Source organism: Rattus norvegicus, chromosome 9 (genome assembly GCF_036323735.1).
Source record: "Rattus norvegicus strain BN/NHsdMcwi chromosome 9, GRCr8, whole genome shotgun sequence".
Taxonomy (NCBI): domain Eukaryota; kingdom Metazoa; phylum Chordata; class Mammalia; order Rodentia; family Muridae; genus Rattus; species Rattus norvegicus.
Genome location: NC_086027.1, coordinates 53,641,948 through 53,659,222, shown reverse-complemented (window position 1 = coordinate 53,659,222; position 17,275 = coordinate 53,641,948).

Sequence of the window (17,275 nt, the reverse complement as noted above, 5' to 3'; positions counted from 1 at the left end):
CTTACTGCTTTTAATATTCTTTCTTTATTTTGTGCGTTTGGTGTTTTGACAATTATGTGACGGGAGATGTTTCTTTTCTGGTCCAATCTATTTGGAGTTCTGTAGGCTTCTTGTATGTCTATGGGTATCTCTTTTTTTAGGTTAGGGAAGTTTTCTTCTATGATTTTGTTGAAGATATTTACTGGTCCTTTGAGCTGGGAGTCTTCACTCTCTTCTATACCTATTATCCTAGGTTTGATCTTCTCATTGAGTCCTGGATTTCCTGTATGTTTTGGACCAGTAGCTTTTTCTGCTTTACATTATCTTTGACAGTTGAGTCAATGATTTCTATGGAATCTTCTGCTCCTGAGATTCTCTCTTCCATCTCTTGTATTCTGTTGGTGAAGCTTGTATCTACAGCTCCTTGTCTCTTCTTTTGGTTTTCTATATCCAGGGTTGTTTCCATGTGTTCTTTCTTGATTGCTTCTATTTCCATTTTTAATTCCTTCAACTGTTTGATTGTGTTTTCCTGGAATTCTTTCAGGGATTTTTGTGTCTCCTCTCTATGGGCTTCTACTTGTTTATTTATGTTTTCCTGGAATTCTTTCAGGGATTTTTGTGTCTCCTCTCTATGGGCTTCTACTTGTTTATTTATGTTTTCCTGGAATTCTTTCAGGGATTTTTGCGATTCTTTCAGGCATTTTTGCGATTCCTCTCTGTAGGCTTCTACTTGTTCTCTAAGGGAGTTCTTCACGTCTTTCTTGAAGTCCTCCAGCATCATGATCAAAAATGATTTTGAAACTAGATCTTGCTTTTCTGGTGTGTTTGGATATTCCATGTTTGTTTTGATGGGAGAATTGGGCTCCGATGGTGCCATGTAGTCTTGGTTTCTGTTGCTTGGGTTCCTGCGCTTGCCTCTCGCCATCAGATTATCTCTAGTGTTACTTTGTTCTGCTATTTCTGACAGTGGCTAGACTGTCCTATAAGCCTGTGTGTCAGGAGTGCTGTAGACCTGTTTTCCTCTCTTTCAGTCAGTTATGGGGACAGAGTGTTCTGCTTTCGGGCGTGTAGTTTTTCCTCTCTACAGGTCTTCAGCTGTTCCTGTGGGCCTGTGTCTTGAGTTCACCAGGCAGCTTTCTTGCAGCAGAAAATTTGGTCTTACCTGTGGTCCCGAGGCTCAGGTTCGCTCGTGGGGTGCTGCCCAGGGGCTCTCTGCAGCGGCAGCAACCAGGAAGACCTGTGCCGCCCCTTCCGGGAGCTTCAGTGCACCAGGGTTCCAGATGGTCTTTGGCTTTTTCCTCTGGCGTCCGAGATGTGTGTGCAGAGAGCAGTCTCTTCTGGTTTCCCAGGCTTGTCTGCCTCTCTGAAGGTTCAGCTCTCCCTCCCATGGGATTTGGGTGCAGAGAACTGTTATCCGGTCTGTTTCCTTCTGGTTCTGGTGGTGTATCAGGCACAGGGGTCCTGCCGCTCCTGGGCCCTCCCCCACGGGAGTCCAGAGGCCTTATACAGTTTCCTCTTGGGCCAGGGATGTGGGCAGGGGTGAACAGTGTTGGTGGTCTCTTCTGCTCTGCAGCCTCAGGAGTGCCCACCTGACCAGGCAGTTGGGTCTCTCTCTCACAGGGTCTGGGCAAATATGTGGCTTTTACTTAATCATTCCATATAACTGAGTCATTCATAATATTTTTTGAGAGCCGAGGATAGATTTTCACATGGCTTCCAAAGAACTCCTTTTGTTCTTTAGAAGTCCCCAAAGGCAGAGAAGCATCTTTTATTGAACGCTCCCCAACATTTAGGTTTTTATTACACATGAGTAAATGTGAAGATAAAATTCTATATAAGCATTAAAATACTAGACACTGAGACTCAACATGTTTTTATGAGAGGGGACTCTGTGATCAGCGCTTCTGAATCCAGGCAGTTTGAATGTAAGAATGGTGATTACAAATCACAGACTTCAGGTCAGAAAGGCAGAAAGGAATGCATAGGCATCTTATGTCAATGTTTCTTTCAAAGTCTTTACTAGAAATGTTTGAAAACTGAGTTTACTTCTGGTTCCTGCTTGCACCTGGAGCTGACCACTCCCACAGGTCTCTGGACCCATATCCCATGGGGGAGACAGCTGGACTCTCAGAAGTGCAGAGGATCCTGAGATACCGTCAATTCTGTTCACATTCCTGGACCAAGAGGAGCCTGCGTAGTGCCCTCTGGATACAGGAACAAAGAAGTAATCAGCAGCTGGAACCTTCTAGTGTCTGCCTAGGTCCAGATCTGAAACAATCCCACAGCTCTTTGTACTCAAATCCCATGGGGCAAAGAGCTGGACTTGGAGAAATGTAGACAACCCTGAGAGCTCAGAGGAGAAAACTGCTTCTGCCAACATTCCTGAACCAAGAGGAACCCACCTAGTGCCCTCTGTGCCCTCTGGGCACAGGAACCTAGAAGCAGCCAGGGGCAGGACCCTTCCAGGTTCTGCCTGAGCCCAGAGCTGAAAGTCAGTCACCTGGAGCACTGACACACCTGAGAGAAGAGGTAGGAACAACTCTTCTACCCCAGGAGACGCACCTGGAGGCTTCAGGACAAACAAACCCAGGAGCACATCTTGGTTCCCAGATCTGACTGAAAGAAAAGAAGTCTACAAGAGTGCTGACACACAGGCTTATAGGAGGGTCAACCCACTGTCAGAGGCAGGAAGACAAGCTAACACCAGAGAAAACCTGATGGCAAGAGGCAAGCCAGGAACCTAAGCAACAGAAACCAAGACTACTTGGCATCATCAGAGCCCAGTTCTCCCACCAAAGCAAATACTGGATATCCAAAGACACTGGAAAAGCAAGATCTGGATTTAAAATCACATCTCATGATGATGATAGAGAACTTTAAGAATGATATAAATAACTCCCTTAAAGAAATATAGGACACCACAAGTAAACAATTAGAAGCCCTTAAAGAGGAAACATAAAAATCCCTTAAAGAATTACAGGAAAACACAGCCCAACAGGTGAAGGAATTTAAGGTCCAGGATTTAAAAATGAAAATAGAAACAATAAAGAAAGCACAAAGGGAGACAACTCTGGAGATAGAAAACCTAGGGAAGAGATCAGGAGTCATAGATGCAAGCATCACCAACCAAGAGATCAACACTTTGGTCATCCTTCTTCTGGAGCTTCATGTGATCTGTTGATTGTATCTTGGGTAATCTGAACTTTTGGATTAATATCCACTTATCAGTGAGTGCATACAATGTGGGTTTTTTGTAACTGGGTTACCTCATTCAGGATGACATTTTCTAGTTGCATCCATTTGCCTATGAATTTCATGAAGTCATTGTTTTTTATAGTTGAGTAGTACTCCATTGTGTAGATGTACCACATTTTCTGTATCCATTCCTCTGTTGAAGGGCATCTGGCTTCTTTCCACCTTCTGGCTATTACAAATAATGTGGCTGTGAACATAGTGGAGTGTGTGTCCTTGTATGTTGGAGAATGATTTGGGTATATGCCCAGGAGTGGTATAGCTAGGTCCTCAGGTACTACTATATCCAATTTTCTGAGAAACCTCCAGACTGATTTCCAGAGTGGTTGTACTAGTTTCCAATCCCACCAACAATGGAGGAGTGTTCCTCTTTCTCCACACCCTTGTTAGCATCTAGTGTCACCTGAGTTTTTGTTCTTAGCCATTCTGACTGGTGTTAGGTGGAATCTCAGGGTTGTTTTGATTTGCATTTCCCTGATGACTAAGGATGTTGAACATTTCTTTAGGTACTTCTCAGCCATTTGATATTCCTCAACTGAGAATTCTTTGTTTAGCTCTGTATCCCATTTTTTAATAGTGTTATTTGACTCTTTGGAGTCTAACTTCTTGAGTCATTTGTATATATTGGATATTAGCTCTCTATTGGGTATAAGATTGGTGAAGATCTTTTTCCAGTCTGTTAGTTGCCATTTTGTCCTAATGATAGTGTCCTTTCCCTTACAAAAACTTTTCAGTTTTATGAGGTCCCATTTGTTGAGTCTTGATCTTAGAGCATAAGTCATTGGTGTTTTGTTCAGAAAAATTTCCCCAGTGCCCATGTGATAGAGGCTCTTCCCCACTTTTTCTTTTAGTAGTTTGAGTGTATCTGGTTTGATGTGGAGGTCCTTGATCCACTTGGACTTAAGTTTTGTACAGGGTGATAAGAATGTAGAAGAATGTAGATTTGCATTCTTCTACATGCTGACCTCCAGTTCAACCAGCACCATTTGCTGAAAATGCTATCTTTTTTCCACTGGATGGTTTTAACTCCTTTGCAAAAGATTAAGTGACTATAGGTGTGTGTGTGTGTGTGTGTGTGTGTGTGTGTGTGTGTGTGTGTGTGTGTGTTCATTTCTGGGTCTTTAATTCTATTCCCTTGATCTACCAGCCTGTATACCAATACCATACAATTTTTTATCACTATTGCTCTGTAATATTGCTTGAGGTCAGGGATGGTGATTCCCCCAGAAGCTCTTTTATTGTGGAGGACAGTTTTCTATATCCTGGGTTTTTTGTTATTCCAAATGAATTCGCAAATTGTTCTTTCTAACTCTATGAAGAATTGAGTTGGAATTTTGATGGGGATTTCTTTGAATCTGTAGACTGCTTTGGCAAGATGGCCATTTTTACTATTAATCCTGCCAATCTGTGAGCATGGGAGATTTTTCCATCTTTTAAGATCTTCAATTTCTTTCTTCAGAGACTTGAAGTTCTTGTTAAACAGATCTTTGACTTGCTTGGTTAGAGGCACACTTAGGTATTTTATATTATTTGTGACTACTGAGAAGGGTGTTGTTTGTCTAATTTCTCAGGCTGTTTTTCCTTTGAGTAAAGGAAGGCTACTGATTTGTTTGAGTTAATTTTATACCCAGTCATGTTGCTGAAGTTGTTGATCAGGCTTAGGAGTTCTCTGGTGGAACTTTTGGCGTCACTTAAGTATATTATCATATCATTTGCAAATAGTGATATTTTGACTTCTTCCTTTGGAATTTGTATCTCTTTGACCTCCTTTCGTTGTCTGATTGCTCTGGATAGGGCTTCAAGTACTATATTGAATAGGTAGGGCAAGAGTGGGCAGCCTTGTCTAGTTCCTGATTTTAGTGGGATTGTTTCAAGTTTCTCTCCATTTAGTTTGATGTTGGCTACTGGTTTGCTGTATATTGCTTTTATTATGTTTAGGTATGGGCCCTGAATTCCTGATCTTCCCAGGACTTGTAACATCAAGGGTATAGAATTTTATCAAATGCTTTCTCAGCATCTAATGAAATGATCATGTGGTATTTTTCATTTTAGTTTGTTTACATAGTGGATTATTCTGATTGATTTCCATATATTGAACCATCCCTGAATCCCTGGGATGAAGCTTATTTGATCATGATGAATGATCACTCTGACGTGTTCTTGGATTTGGTTCATGAGAATTTTATCAAGTCTTTTTGCATTGATATTTCTAATGGAAATTGGTCTTTAGTTCTCTTTCTTTGTAGGGTCTTTGTGTGGTTTAGGTTATAAGAGTAATTGTGGCTTCATAGAAGGAATCAGGTGGTGCTCCTTCTGTTTCTATTTTTTGAAATAGTTTGGACAGTATTGGGATGAGGTTCTCTATGAAAGTTTGATAGAATTCTGCAGTAAACCCATCTGGTCCTGGGTTCTTTTTGGTTGGGAGACTTTTACTAACTGCTTCTATTTCTTCAGAGTTTTGGGACTGTTTAGATGGTTTACAGTATCCTGATTTAACTTTGGTACCAGTTATCTATCTAGAAAATTGACTATTTCATCCAGATTTCCCAGTTTTGTTGAATATAGGTTTTTGTAATAGGATCTGGTGATTAATTTCCTCAGACTCTTTTGTTATGTCTCACTTTTCATTTCTGACTTCGTTAATTTGGACACTCTCTGTGCCCTCTGGTTAGTCTGACTAAGGGTTTATCTATCTTATTGATTTTCTCCAAGAACCAGATCCTCATTTTGTTGATATATAGTCCTTTTTGTTTCTACTTGGTGGATTTCAGCCCTGAGTTTGATTTATTTCCTGCCTTCTTGTCCTCTTCTATTCCTATGCTTCTTCTTGTTTTAGAGCTTCTTTTTTTTTCTATTTTTTTTCTTTATTAACTTGAGTATTTCTTATATACATTTCGAGTGTTATTCCCTTTCCCGGTTTCTGGGCAAACATCCCCCTCCCCCCTCCCCTTCCTTATGGGTGTTCCCCTCCCCATCCTCCCCCCATTGCCGCCTTCCCCCCAACAATCTAGTTCACTGGGGGTTCAGTCTTAGCAGGCTTTCTATTTTTATCACCTCAGCTAACAGTGGAAGAACCGAGAGAGGACTGGGTGCTTCTGACGTGCGGCACAATTGGTCAGGAACAGTGCTCTGCTAGAGCTTCTTGTTCTAGTGCTGTCAAGCTGCTACTGTATGATCTCTCCAGTTTCTTTTTGGAGACACTCAGAGCTATGCGTTTTTCTTTTAGCACTGCTTTTATTATGTTCCATAAGTTTAGGTATGTTGTGCCTTCATTTTCATTAAATTCTAAAAAGTCTAAAATTTTTTATTTCTTCCTTGACCAAGTTACCATTGAGTAGAGCATTGTTCGACTTTCCTGTGTATGTGGGTTTTCTGTCCTTTTTGTTGTTATTGAAGACTAGCCTTATTCGGTGGTGATTTGAGAGGATGAGTGGGATTATTTCAATCTTCTTGTATCTGTTGAGGCTTGTTTTGTGACAGATTATTTTGAAGAAGGTACCATGAGGTGCTGAGAAAAAAGTATATTCTTTTGAGGATGAAATGTTCTGTAGTTAGCTGTTAAATCCATTTGGTTCATAATGTCTTTATTTTCTCTGTGTCTCTGTTCAGTGTCTGTTTCCATTTCAGAAAGTGCGGTGTTGAAGTCTCCCACTATTATTGAGTGAGGTGCAATGTGTGACTTTGAGCTTTAGTAAGCTTTCTTTTATAAATGTAGTTGCCCTTGCATTTGGAGCATAGATATTCAGGATTGAGAGTTCATCTTGTTGAATTTTTCCTTTGAGGAATATGAAGTGTCTTTCCTTATCTTTTTTGATAACTTTTGGTAAAAAGTCAGTTTTATTCGATATTAGAATGGCTACTCCATCTTGTTTCTTGGGATCATTTGCTTAGAAAATTGTTTTGTAGCCTTTTACTCTGAGGTAGTGTCTGTCTTTGTCACTGAAGTGTGTTTCTTGTATGCAGCAAAATGCTGGGTCCTCCCTACATATCCAGTGTGTTAGTCTATGTGTTTTTATTGGGGAATCGAGGACATTGATATTAAGAGATATTAAGAAATAGTGATTGTTTACTCTTATTTTTGTTGTTAGAGGTAGAATTATGTTTGTGTGGCTCTCTTCTTTTGAGTTTGTTGCAAGAAGATTACTTTCTTGCTTTTTCTAGGGTGTAGTTTCCCTCCTTGTGTTGGAGTTTTTTATCTATTATCCTTTGTAGGGCTGGATTTATGACAAGATATTGAGTAAATTTGGTTTTGTCATGGAATATCTTGCTTTCTACATCTGTTAATTGAGAGTTTTGCTGGATATTGTATACTGGGCTGGCATTTGTGTTCTCTTAGGGTCTGTATAGCATCTGTCCAGGATCTTCTGGCTTTCATAGTCTCTAGTAAGATGTCTGTTGTAATTGTGATAGGTCTGCCTTTATATGTTACTTGATGTTTTTTCCTAACTGCTTTTAATATTCTTTGTTTTGTACATTTGTGTGTTTTGATGTTTTGACTATTGTGTGATGGGAGGAAAGTCTTTTCTGGTCCAGCCTATTTGGAGTTCTGTAGGCTTATTCTATGTGTATGGGAACTTCTTTCTTTAGGTTAGGGAAGATTTCTTCTATAATTTTTTTGAAGATATTTACTGGCCCTTTAAGTTGGGAGTCTTCACTCTCTTCTGTACCTATTATCCTTAGGTTTGATCTTCTCATTGTGTCCTGGATTTCCTGGATATTTTGGATTAGAAGCTTTTAATATTTTATGTTATCTTTGATGGTTGTGTCAATGTTTTCTATTGTATTTTCTGTCCCTGAGATTCTCTCTTCTATCTCCTGTATTCTGTTTTTGATGCTTGTGTCTATGAATCTTGCTCTCTTTCTTAGGTTTTCAATCTTCAGGTTGTCTCCCTTTGTGATTTCTTCATTGTTTCCATTTCCATTTTTAGATCCTGGATGGTTTTATTCAGTTGCTTCACCTGTTTGGTTGTGTTTTCCTGTAATTCTTTAAGGAACTTTTTGTGTTTCCTCTTTAAGGGCTTCTAATTGTTTACTTGTAGTGTCCTATATTTCTTTAAGGGAGTTATTTATATCATTCTTAAAGTTCTCTATCATCATCATGAGATGTGATTTTAAATTCAGATCTTGCTTTTCTGGTGTGTTTGGATATCCAGTATTTGCTTTGGTGGGAGAACTGGGCTCTGATGATGCCAAGTAGTCTTGGTTTCTGTTTTTAGGTTCCTGCACTTGCCTCTTGCCATCTGGTTATCTCTGGTATTAGCTGGTCTTTCTGTCTCTGACAGTAGCTTGACCTTCCTGTAAGCCTGTATGCCAGCACTCTTGGAGACCAGCTTTCTACCAGCAGAATCTGTGTCACGGTGTCAGCTCAGGAGCAGGCAGAAACTGGAAGGATCCTGTTCCAGACTGCTCCTCAGTTCCTCTGTCCAGAGGGCTCCATGTGGGTCCCTCTTGGCCCAGGAATGTGAGCAGAAGTGGTCCTCTCACCTGTTCTCTCATGTTTGTCTGCACTTCTGAGAGTCCAGCTCTCCCCCATGGAATCTGGGTACAGAGAGATGTGGGACCGGGTCAGCTCCAGGCACAGGCAGAAACCAAAGGATCCTGTCCCAAACTGCTCCCAGGTTCCTGTGTCGTGAGAGCTCCAGGTGGTCCCTCACAGCATTAGTGGTGGTCTTACCTCTGCTTTCAGGTGAGTCAGTGCTCCTGGAGACTGGCTTTCAGCTTCAGGTGCAGGAAGAGACTGAAAGAATCCTGTCCCTGACTGCTCCTAGGTCCCTGTGTCCAGGGGGCTCCAGGCAGGTTCCTCCTGGTCCAGGTATGTGAGCAGAAGTGGTGATCTCCACTGTGCTCTCAGGATTGTCTGCACTTCTGAGAGTCCAGCTCTCTCCCCTACTGGACCGGGGTATAAAGAACTACAGACTTATTATAGCTTGGAGGATCAGGAAGAATTAACACCCTCAAGACACATTACCTCAAGCTAGCTACTATCTAGGCACTGTAAGCTGAGATCACCAAATGTTCGACACAGGAGGTTATGGAGATTTATATACTTACAATAAGAGTACTTGGAGCATGTTTCTTTTTAGGGTATAATATGTCTTGACCCTAGAACCTTCCACCATCTCTCTGCTTTCTGATCTCCCTAAGAAATGTCAAGTAGTTACTTTTCTCATGGCTGTAACAAAACAGCTAACCAAAGCAAGTTATCAGAAGGAAGGGTTTCTTTTTGGCTCACAGATCAAGGGCAGAGATGTTGGCAGAGAAACCATGGAGGCAGAAGCTTGAGATGGCTGGTCACACTGCATCTGTAGCCAGGAAGCAAACCGAGTTAAATTCTGATGATCAGCTTGCTTCATTTTTATTCAGTTCAGGATCATTCCATGCACTGGTGTCATTCACACTGAGGGTCAGGTTATGGATACTTTTTACCTCATTTTACTCAATCTAGAACCTTCCTTCTGAAGTTTTTCTCCTAGGTTGGCTCTAAATCCTTGCAAGTTGATAATCAAGAGTGATCAGCAGAGCAGACATGCTCCTCTACATATTGTTTTAGATGCAAGATAACTGAGTCCTCTTGTGAAGCTGGAGTTCCATTGGCTGAGCAACTTGGAAATATGCAGAATCTGCTCCTGGCATAGCCCCGTTCAACAGGGCCTCTGGAGATTAATTTTGATGTGTATTTCATGAAGTTCTTCAGAAGTTGAGTTCTGATTGCCTGTAGTAATAAGCAACTGGAAATCCATCCATATACTGAAATTACCTTTGTATTTCTCTCCCTGGTCCTAAAGACCATTTCTAACTAATCCTTAAGAGAAGCACAGGTTAGTACAGCAAAGAAAAGAAAAATACCCAAAATGCAACCATCCAGATGTCATGAGTATTAACACCTGGATTATCATTTATTTATACATGGGATCACACCGCAAATAATCTGCATAACTAGATTTTATTATTATCATTATCATCATAATTTTTATTTCTTTGGACTACTTATTAATTTCTTCCTTGTTCCTACCTAATTTCTTCTTCATCAGTTCCCACTAATATTCCACTAATATCTGTTCCCACTAATGCCTTCTGAGACAAGACCATTCACACAACCACACACATATGAATCATAAGCCAGTTCACTCTGGAATCAAGTGAAATAATAATTATTGTGCTCATGTATTCCCACAATTTTTTGTGTTAACCATATAGGATGGTGGCAAAACTAACTGTTTGGGGCAGCTTTCTTCATGAGGCAGCTCAGCTTGATGGAAAGATTCCATCAACTCTCTACCCAGGTTTATGCTTCATCTAGAGCTGAAAAGAAAAACAAGAGATTGGCCCAGATGTGTTTCCTTTCAGAACATTTTGAAGTTGATATACTTAAGGCATTATGTCTCTGATAGAAGGAGAAAGATCCTTAGAGACTGGCTTGTCTGAGATTACAAAGTCAGAGTGTGGGAGGCAAAGTTTCCAAGGGACAGAAGCTTTATCAGTTTCTAAAGGCAGGATTGGTGCTTGATTAAAATTAAGCATACTTCTCCAAGAACTGACAGTGTAATCTCACAGAACTGCCTCTTGAACTATTTACTGTAGAAGGGGTGCAGGGAGAATGGAAAGCATGTCATAGCATTGAACATTTCAGGATAGTTCCTCCATATAAACACCTTCTTTCATATTAAAATTGATTTCATATATATATACATATATATATATAAACTGTGTGTGTATGCACACTCAGGTGCATGCATGAACACATAAGTGTGTGTGTCAGAATATGTGAGAGTCAGAAGACAACTTTCAGAGTTTTCAGGGATCAAGTTCATCTTCAGGATGTACTTGTGGCTGCTGAGCCATCTTGCTAGTCATTGAAAAGTTTTTTCTATCAGAATTTCTCATCCAAACCTGTTTCTCAATAATGGTATCCTTCTTGTAATTAATTCTCAGGCTTATAATTCAGTCCCAGGGCATTTTGGCTAGTATGGTAACATGCAACCTGGTGATTGCCAGTTATGATTTATACACAACTAAAGTTGTCTTACTATTACAGTCATAACAAAGTATGGAAGCATGTTTTAAGAACTAGGGCAACCCCTGATCATGGATCAGAAGAATTCACATTGTGAAAATAACCATCCTACCAAAAACAATGTACAGATCTGAAGCAAAATCAGTTAAAAATCTCAATGCTAATTTTTATAGAAATGGAAAAAATAATATTAAAACTGTATGGAAATAAAAAAAAAGACCCAGGTTAGCTAAAACAATCTTGAGCAAAGACTGTCCTTTTCTGTTGATGTGATAAAATATCTCAAAAGGCGACTGCATACAAGAGCTGCTGCAACTGTGATCCATGGAGGCCAGGCTAGACCTGGTAACAGAAGTTGGAAGCTCATCCATGTGGGAAATGGTCAGGTTTATCACACCAACCACCCCACTCTCAGTACTGTTTTCGGTATTAGTGGCAGATCACTCATATGGTATTAATTTTTCAGCTTCTTTACTATGTTAATTACACTTTACAAATAAAATACTTTCATTCGAATCACAGTCTCTGTGTTTGCTTCTTGGAAAATGGAAACTCAGTAACAGCAGGGCTGCTGGATACTTGGAAGACATTGCTCATACTGTTCCTGTGCAGACTGCGCTGTGAATGCCAACCCATCTCTGTTTCATACACGAGGATGCCGAGGGGCAGGGGAGCTAGGCTACCAAGCTTGCCCAGACAGCAGACCGTTTTTTGAGGATGCCCACAATAATTTTACCACTCTATGGCAATTCCGATCCACCGTCTGTGTTGCGCTTTTTCATTTTGGCCCTGTTGACATCTGAGGCCACCTAATTGTTCTTGGTGCTTCCCTGTTTGTTGTGGGATTTTGAGCCACATCATGGATTCCATGCACTCAATGCTAATAGCACCCTGTCCACTGATGTAAAAATTAAGTATGACTGTACACATTGTTCATTTGTCCTCTGTGGGAGGGGAGGATGGATTCCTATGAGCACCAGGGGCGACAGAAGCAGGTTAGGTCAGAAAAGCAAGTGAAAGTGAGGTTTGTGCTGAGGGAGAGACTGAAGTGATAGCGCCTATTGGCCCTGTCTAAGGCTGTCATCCTTCAGTATCTTCTCTCTCCAGGTCCGGACCACTTGCCATTTTGTAGGGCTTCCCATGAGCAGCTGTTCTGAGCAGCGCTTGTTAGAAAGTTCTTTCCTATTGAAGCCCTAAGCCAACTCAGGGATCTTACTTCATCAGTGTGCCCTGCAGAGTCCTAATCCTTCATGGTTCACACTCGAAATAGTGTGTCCCTGTCATCTCCCTGAGATCGCTGTGGACCCCTGGCACTCCGAGGTTCAAGAGCAAAAATAGCAACTACACCTGTCTGGAGGTCAGTGGATAATTCTTGGTTGGAAAATTCAAGCCTCCGGGCTCCTTTTCAAGCTCTAAGTAAGATTTACTGGGGATTTTAAAGCTTCTACAGATTTCTGACATAGTTTCCTATGGGACACAGTTTCCTATGGGACATAGTTTCCTATGGTCTCCTGTTTAAGAAATTAAGTCATCTGAAATTCAGGAAACAGTTGTGATTTACTTCTTTTTTTTTAATTTTTTTTTTATTAACTTGAGTATTTCTTATATACATTTCAAGTGTTATTCCCTTTCCCGGTTTCCGGGCAAACATCACCCTCCCCCCTCCCCTTCCTTATGGGTGTCCCCCTCCCAACCCTCCCCCCATTGCCGCCCTCGCCCCATAGTCTAGTTCACTGGGGGTTCAGTCTTAGCAGGACCCAGGGCTTCCCCTTCCACTGGTGCTCTTACTAGGATATTCATTGCTACCTATGGGGTCAGAGTCCAGGGTCAGTCCATGTATAGTATTTAGGTAGTGGCTTAGTCCCTGGAAGCTCTGGTTGCTTGACATTGTTGTACTTTTGGGGTCTCGAGCCCCTTCAAGCTCTTCCAGTTCTTTCTCTGATTCCTTCAACAGGGGACCTATTCTCAGTTCAGTGGTTTGCTGCTGGCATTCGCCTCTGTACTTGCTGTATTCTGGCTGTGTCTCTCAGGAGCGATCTACATCCGGCTCCTGTCGGTCTGCACTTCTTTGCTTCATCCATCTTGTCCAATTGGGTGGCTGTATATGTATGGGCCACATGTGGGGCAGGCTCTGAATGGGTGTTCCTTCAGTCTCTGTTTTAATCTTTGCCTCTCCCTTCCCAGCCAAGGGTATTCTTTTTCCTCATTTAAAGAAGGAGTGAAGCATTCACATTTTGATCATCCGTCTTGAGTTTCGTTTGTTCTAGGGATCTAGGGTAATTCAAGCATTTGGGCTAATAGCCACTTATCAATGAGCGCATACCATGTATGTCTTTCTGTGATTGGGTTAGCTCACTCAGGATGATATTTTCCAGTTCCAACCATTTGCCTACGAATTTCATAAACTCGTTGTTTTTGATAGCTGAGTAATATTCCATTGTGTAGATGTACCACATTTTCTGTATCCATTCCTCTGTTGAAGGGCATCTGGGTTCTTTCCATTTTCTAGCTATTATAAATAAGGCTGCGATGAACATAGTGGAGCACGTGTCTCTTTTATATGTTGAGGCATCTTTTGGGTATATGCCCAAGAGAGGTATAGCTGGATCCTCAGGCAGTTCAATGTCCAATTTTCTGAGGAACCTCCAGACTGATTTCCAGAATGGTTTTACCAGTCTGCAATCCCACCAACAATGGAGGAGTGTTCCTCTTTCTCCACATCCTCGCCAGCATCTGCTGTCACCTGAGTTTTTGATCTTAGCCATTCTCACTGGTGTGAGGTGAAATCTCAGGGTTGTTTTGATTTGCATTTCCCTTATGACTAAAGATGTTGAACATTTCTTTAGGTGTTTCTCAGCCATTCGGCATTCCTCAGCTGTGAATTCTTTGTTTAGCTCTGAACCCCATTTTTTAATAGGGTTATTTGTCTCCCTGCAGTCTAACTTCTTGAGTTCTTTGTATATTTTGGATATAAGGCCTCTATCTGTTGTAGGATTGGTAAAGATCTTTTCCCAATCTGTTGGTTGCCGTTTTGTCCTAACCACAGTGTCCTTTGCCTTACAGAAGCTTTGCAGTTTTATGAGATCCCATTTGTCGATTCTTGATCTTAGAGCATAAGCCATTGGTGTTTTGTTCAGGAAATTTTTTCCAGTGCCCATGTGTTCCAGATGCTTCCCTAGTTTTTCTTCTATTAGTTTGAGTGTGTCTGGTTTGATGTGGAGGTCCTTGATCCACTTGGACTTAAGCTTTGTACAGGGTGATAAGCATGGATCGATCTGCATTCTTCTACATGTTGCCCTCCAGTTGAACCAGCACCATTTGCTGAAAATGCTATCTTTTTTCCATCGGATGGTTTTGGCTCCTTTATCAAAAATCAAGTGACCATAGGTGTGTGGGTTCATTTCTGGGTCTTCAATTCTATTCCATTGGTCTATCTGTCTATCTCTGTACCAATACCATGCAGTTTTTATCACTATTGCTCTGTAATACTGCTTGAGTTCAGGGATAGTGATTCCCCCTGAAGTCCTTTTATTGCTGAGGATAGCTTTAGCTATCCTGGGTTTTTTGTTATTCCAGATGAATTTGCAAATTGTTCTGTCTAACTCTTTGAAGAATTGGATTGGTATTTTGATGGGGATTGCATTGAATCTGTAGATTGCTTTTGGTAAAATGGCCATTTTTACTATATTAATCCTGCCAATCCATGAGCATGGGAGATCTTTCCATCTTGTGAGGTCTTCTTCAATTTCTTTCCTCAGTGTCTTGAAGTTCTTATTGTACAGATCTTTTACTTGCTTGGTTAAAGTCACACCGAGGTACTTTATATTATTTGGGTCTGTTATGAAGGGTGTCGTTTCCCTAATTTCTTTCTCGGCTTGTTTCTCTTTTGTATAGAGGAAGGCAACTGATTTATTTGAGTTAATTTTATACCCAGCCACTTTGCTGAAGTTGTTTATCAGCTTTAGTAGTTCTCTGGTGGAACTTTTGGGATCACTTAAATATACTATCATGTCATCTGCAAATAGTGATATTTTGACCTCTTCTTTTCCGATCTGTATCCCTTTGATCTCCTTTTGTTGTCTGATTGCTCTGGCTAGAACTTCAAGAACTATATTGAATAAGTAGGGAGAGAGTGGGCAGCCTTGTCTAGTCCCGGATTTTAGTGGGATTGCTTCAAGTTTCTCTCCATTTAGTTTAATGTTAGCAACTGGTTTGCTGTATATGGCTTTTACTATGTTTAGGTATGGGCCTTGAATTCCTATTCTTTCCAGGACTTTTATCATGAAGGGGTGTTGAATTTTGTCAAATGCTTTCTCAGCATCTAATGAAATGATCATGTGGTTCTGTTCTTTCAGTTTGTTTATATAATGGATCACGTTGATGGTTTTCCGTATATTAAACCATCCCTGCATGCCTGGGATGAAGCCTACTTGATCATGGTGGATGATTGTTTTGATGTGCTCTTGAATTCGGTTTGCCAGAATTTTATTGAGTATTTTTGCGTCGATATTCATAAGGGAAATTGGTCTGAAGTTCTCTTTCTTTGTTGTGTCTTTGTGTGGTTTAGGTATAAGAGTAATTGTGGCTTCGTAGAAGGAATTCGGTAGGGCTCCATCTGTTTCAATTTTGTGGAATAGTTTGGATAATATTGGTATGAGGTCTTCTATGAAGGTTTGATAGAATTCTGCACTAAACCCATCTGGACATGGGCTCTTTTTGGTTGGGAGACCTTTAATGACTGCTTCTATTTCCTTAGGAGTTATGGGGTTGTTTAACTGGTTTATCTGTTCCTGATTTAACTTCGATACCTGGTATCTGTCTAGGAAATTGTCCATTTCCTGAAGATTTTCAAGTTTTGTTGAATATAGGTTTTTATAGTAAGATCTGATGATTTTTTGAATTTCCTCTGAATCTGTAGTTATGTCTCCCTTTTCATTTCTGATTTTGTTAATTTGGACGCACTCTCTGTGTCCTCTCGTTAGTCTGGCTAAGGGTTTATCTATCTTGTTGATTTTCTCAAAGAACCAACTTTTGGTTCTGTTGATTCTTTCTATGGTCCTTTTTGTTTCTACTTGGTTGATTTCAGCTCTGAGTTTGATTATTTCCTGCCTTCTACTCCTCCTGGGTGTATTTGCTTCTTTTTGTTCTAGAGCTTTTAGGTGTGCTGTCAAGCTGCTGACATATGCTCTTTCCTGTTTCTTTCTGCAGGCACTCAGCGCTATGAGTTTTCCTCTTAGCACAGCTTTCATTGTGTCCCATAAGTTTGGGTATGTTGTATCTTCATTTTCATTAAATTCTAAAAAGTTTTTAATTTCTTTCTTTATTTCTTCCTTGACCAGGTTATCATTGAGTAGAGCATTGTTCAATTTCCACGTATATGTGGGCATTCTTCCCTTATTGTTATTGAAGACCAGTTTTAGGCCGTGGTGGTCCGATAGCACGCATGGGATTATTTCTATCTTTCTGTACCTGTTGAGGACCGTTTTTTGACCAATTATATGGTCAATTTTGGAGAAAGTACCATGAGGAGCTGAGAAGAAGGTATATCCTTTTGCTTTAGGATAGAATGTCCTATAAATATCCGTTAAGTCCATTTGGCTCATGACTTCTCTTAGTCTGTCGACATCACTGTTTAATTTCTGTTTCCATGATCTGTCCATTGATGAGAGTGGGGTGTTGAAATCTCCCACTATTATTGTGTGAGGTGCAATGTGTGTTTTGAGCTTTAATAAAGTTTCTTTTACGTATGTAGGTGCCCTTGTATTTGGGGCATAGATATTTAGGATTGAGAGTTCATCTTGGTGGATTTTTCCTTTGATGAATATGAAGTGTCCTTCCTTATCTTTTTTGATGACTTTTAGTTGGAAATTGATTTTATTTGATATTAGAATGGCTACTCCAGCTTGCTTCTTCTGACCATTTGCTTGGAAAGTTGTTTTCCAGCCTTTCACTCTGAGGTAGTGTCTGTCTTTGTCTCTGAGGTGTGTTTCCTGTAGGCAGCAGAATGCAGAGTCCTCGTTGCGTATCCAG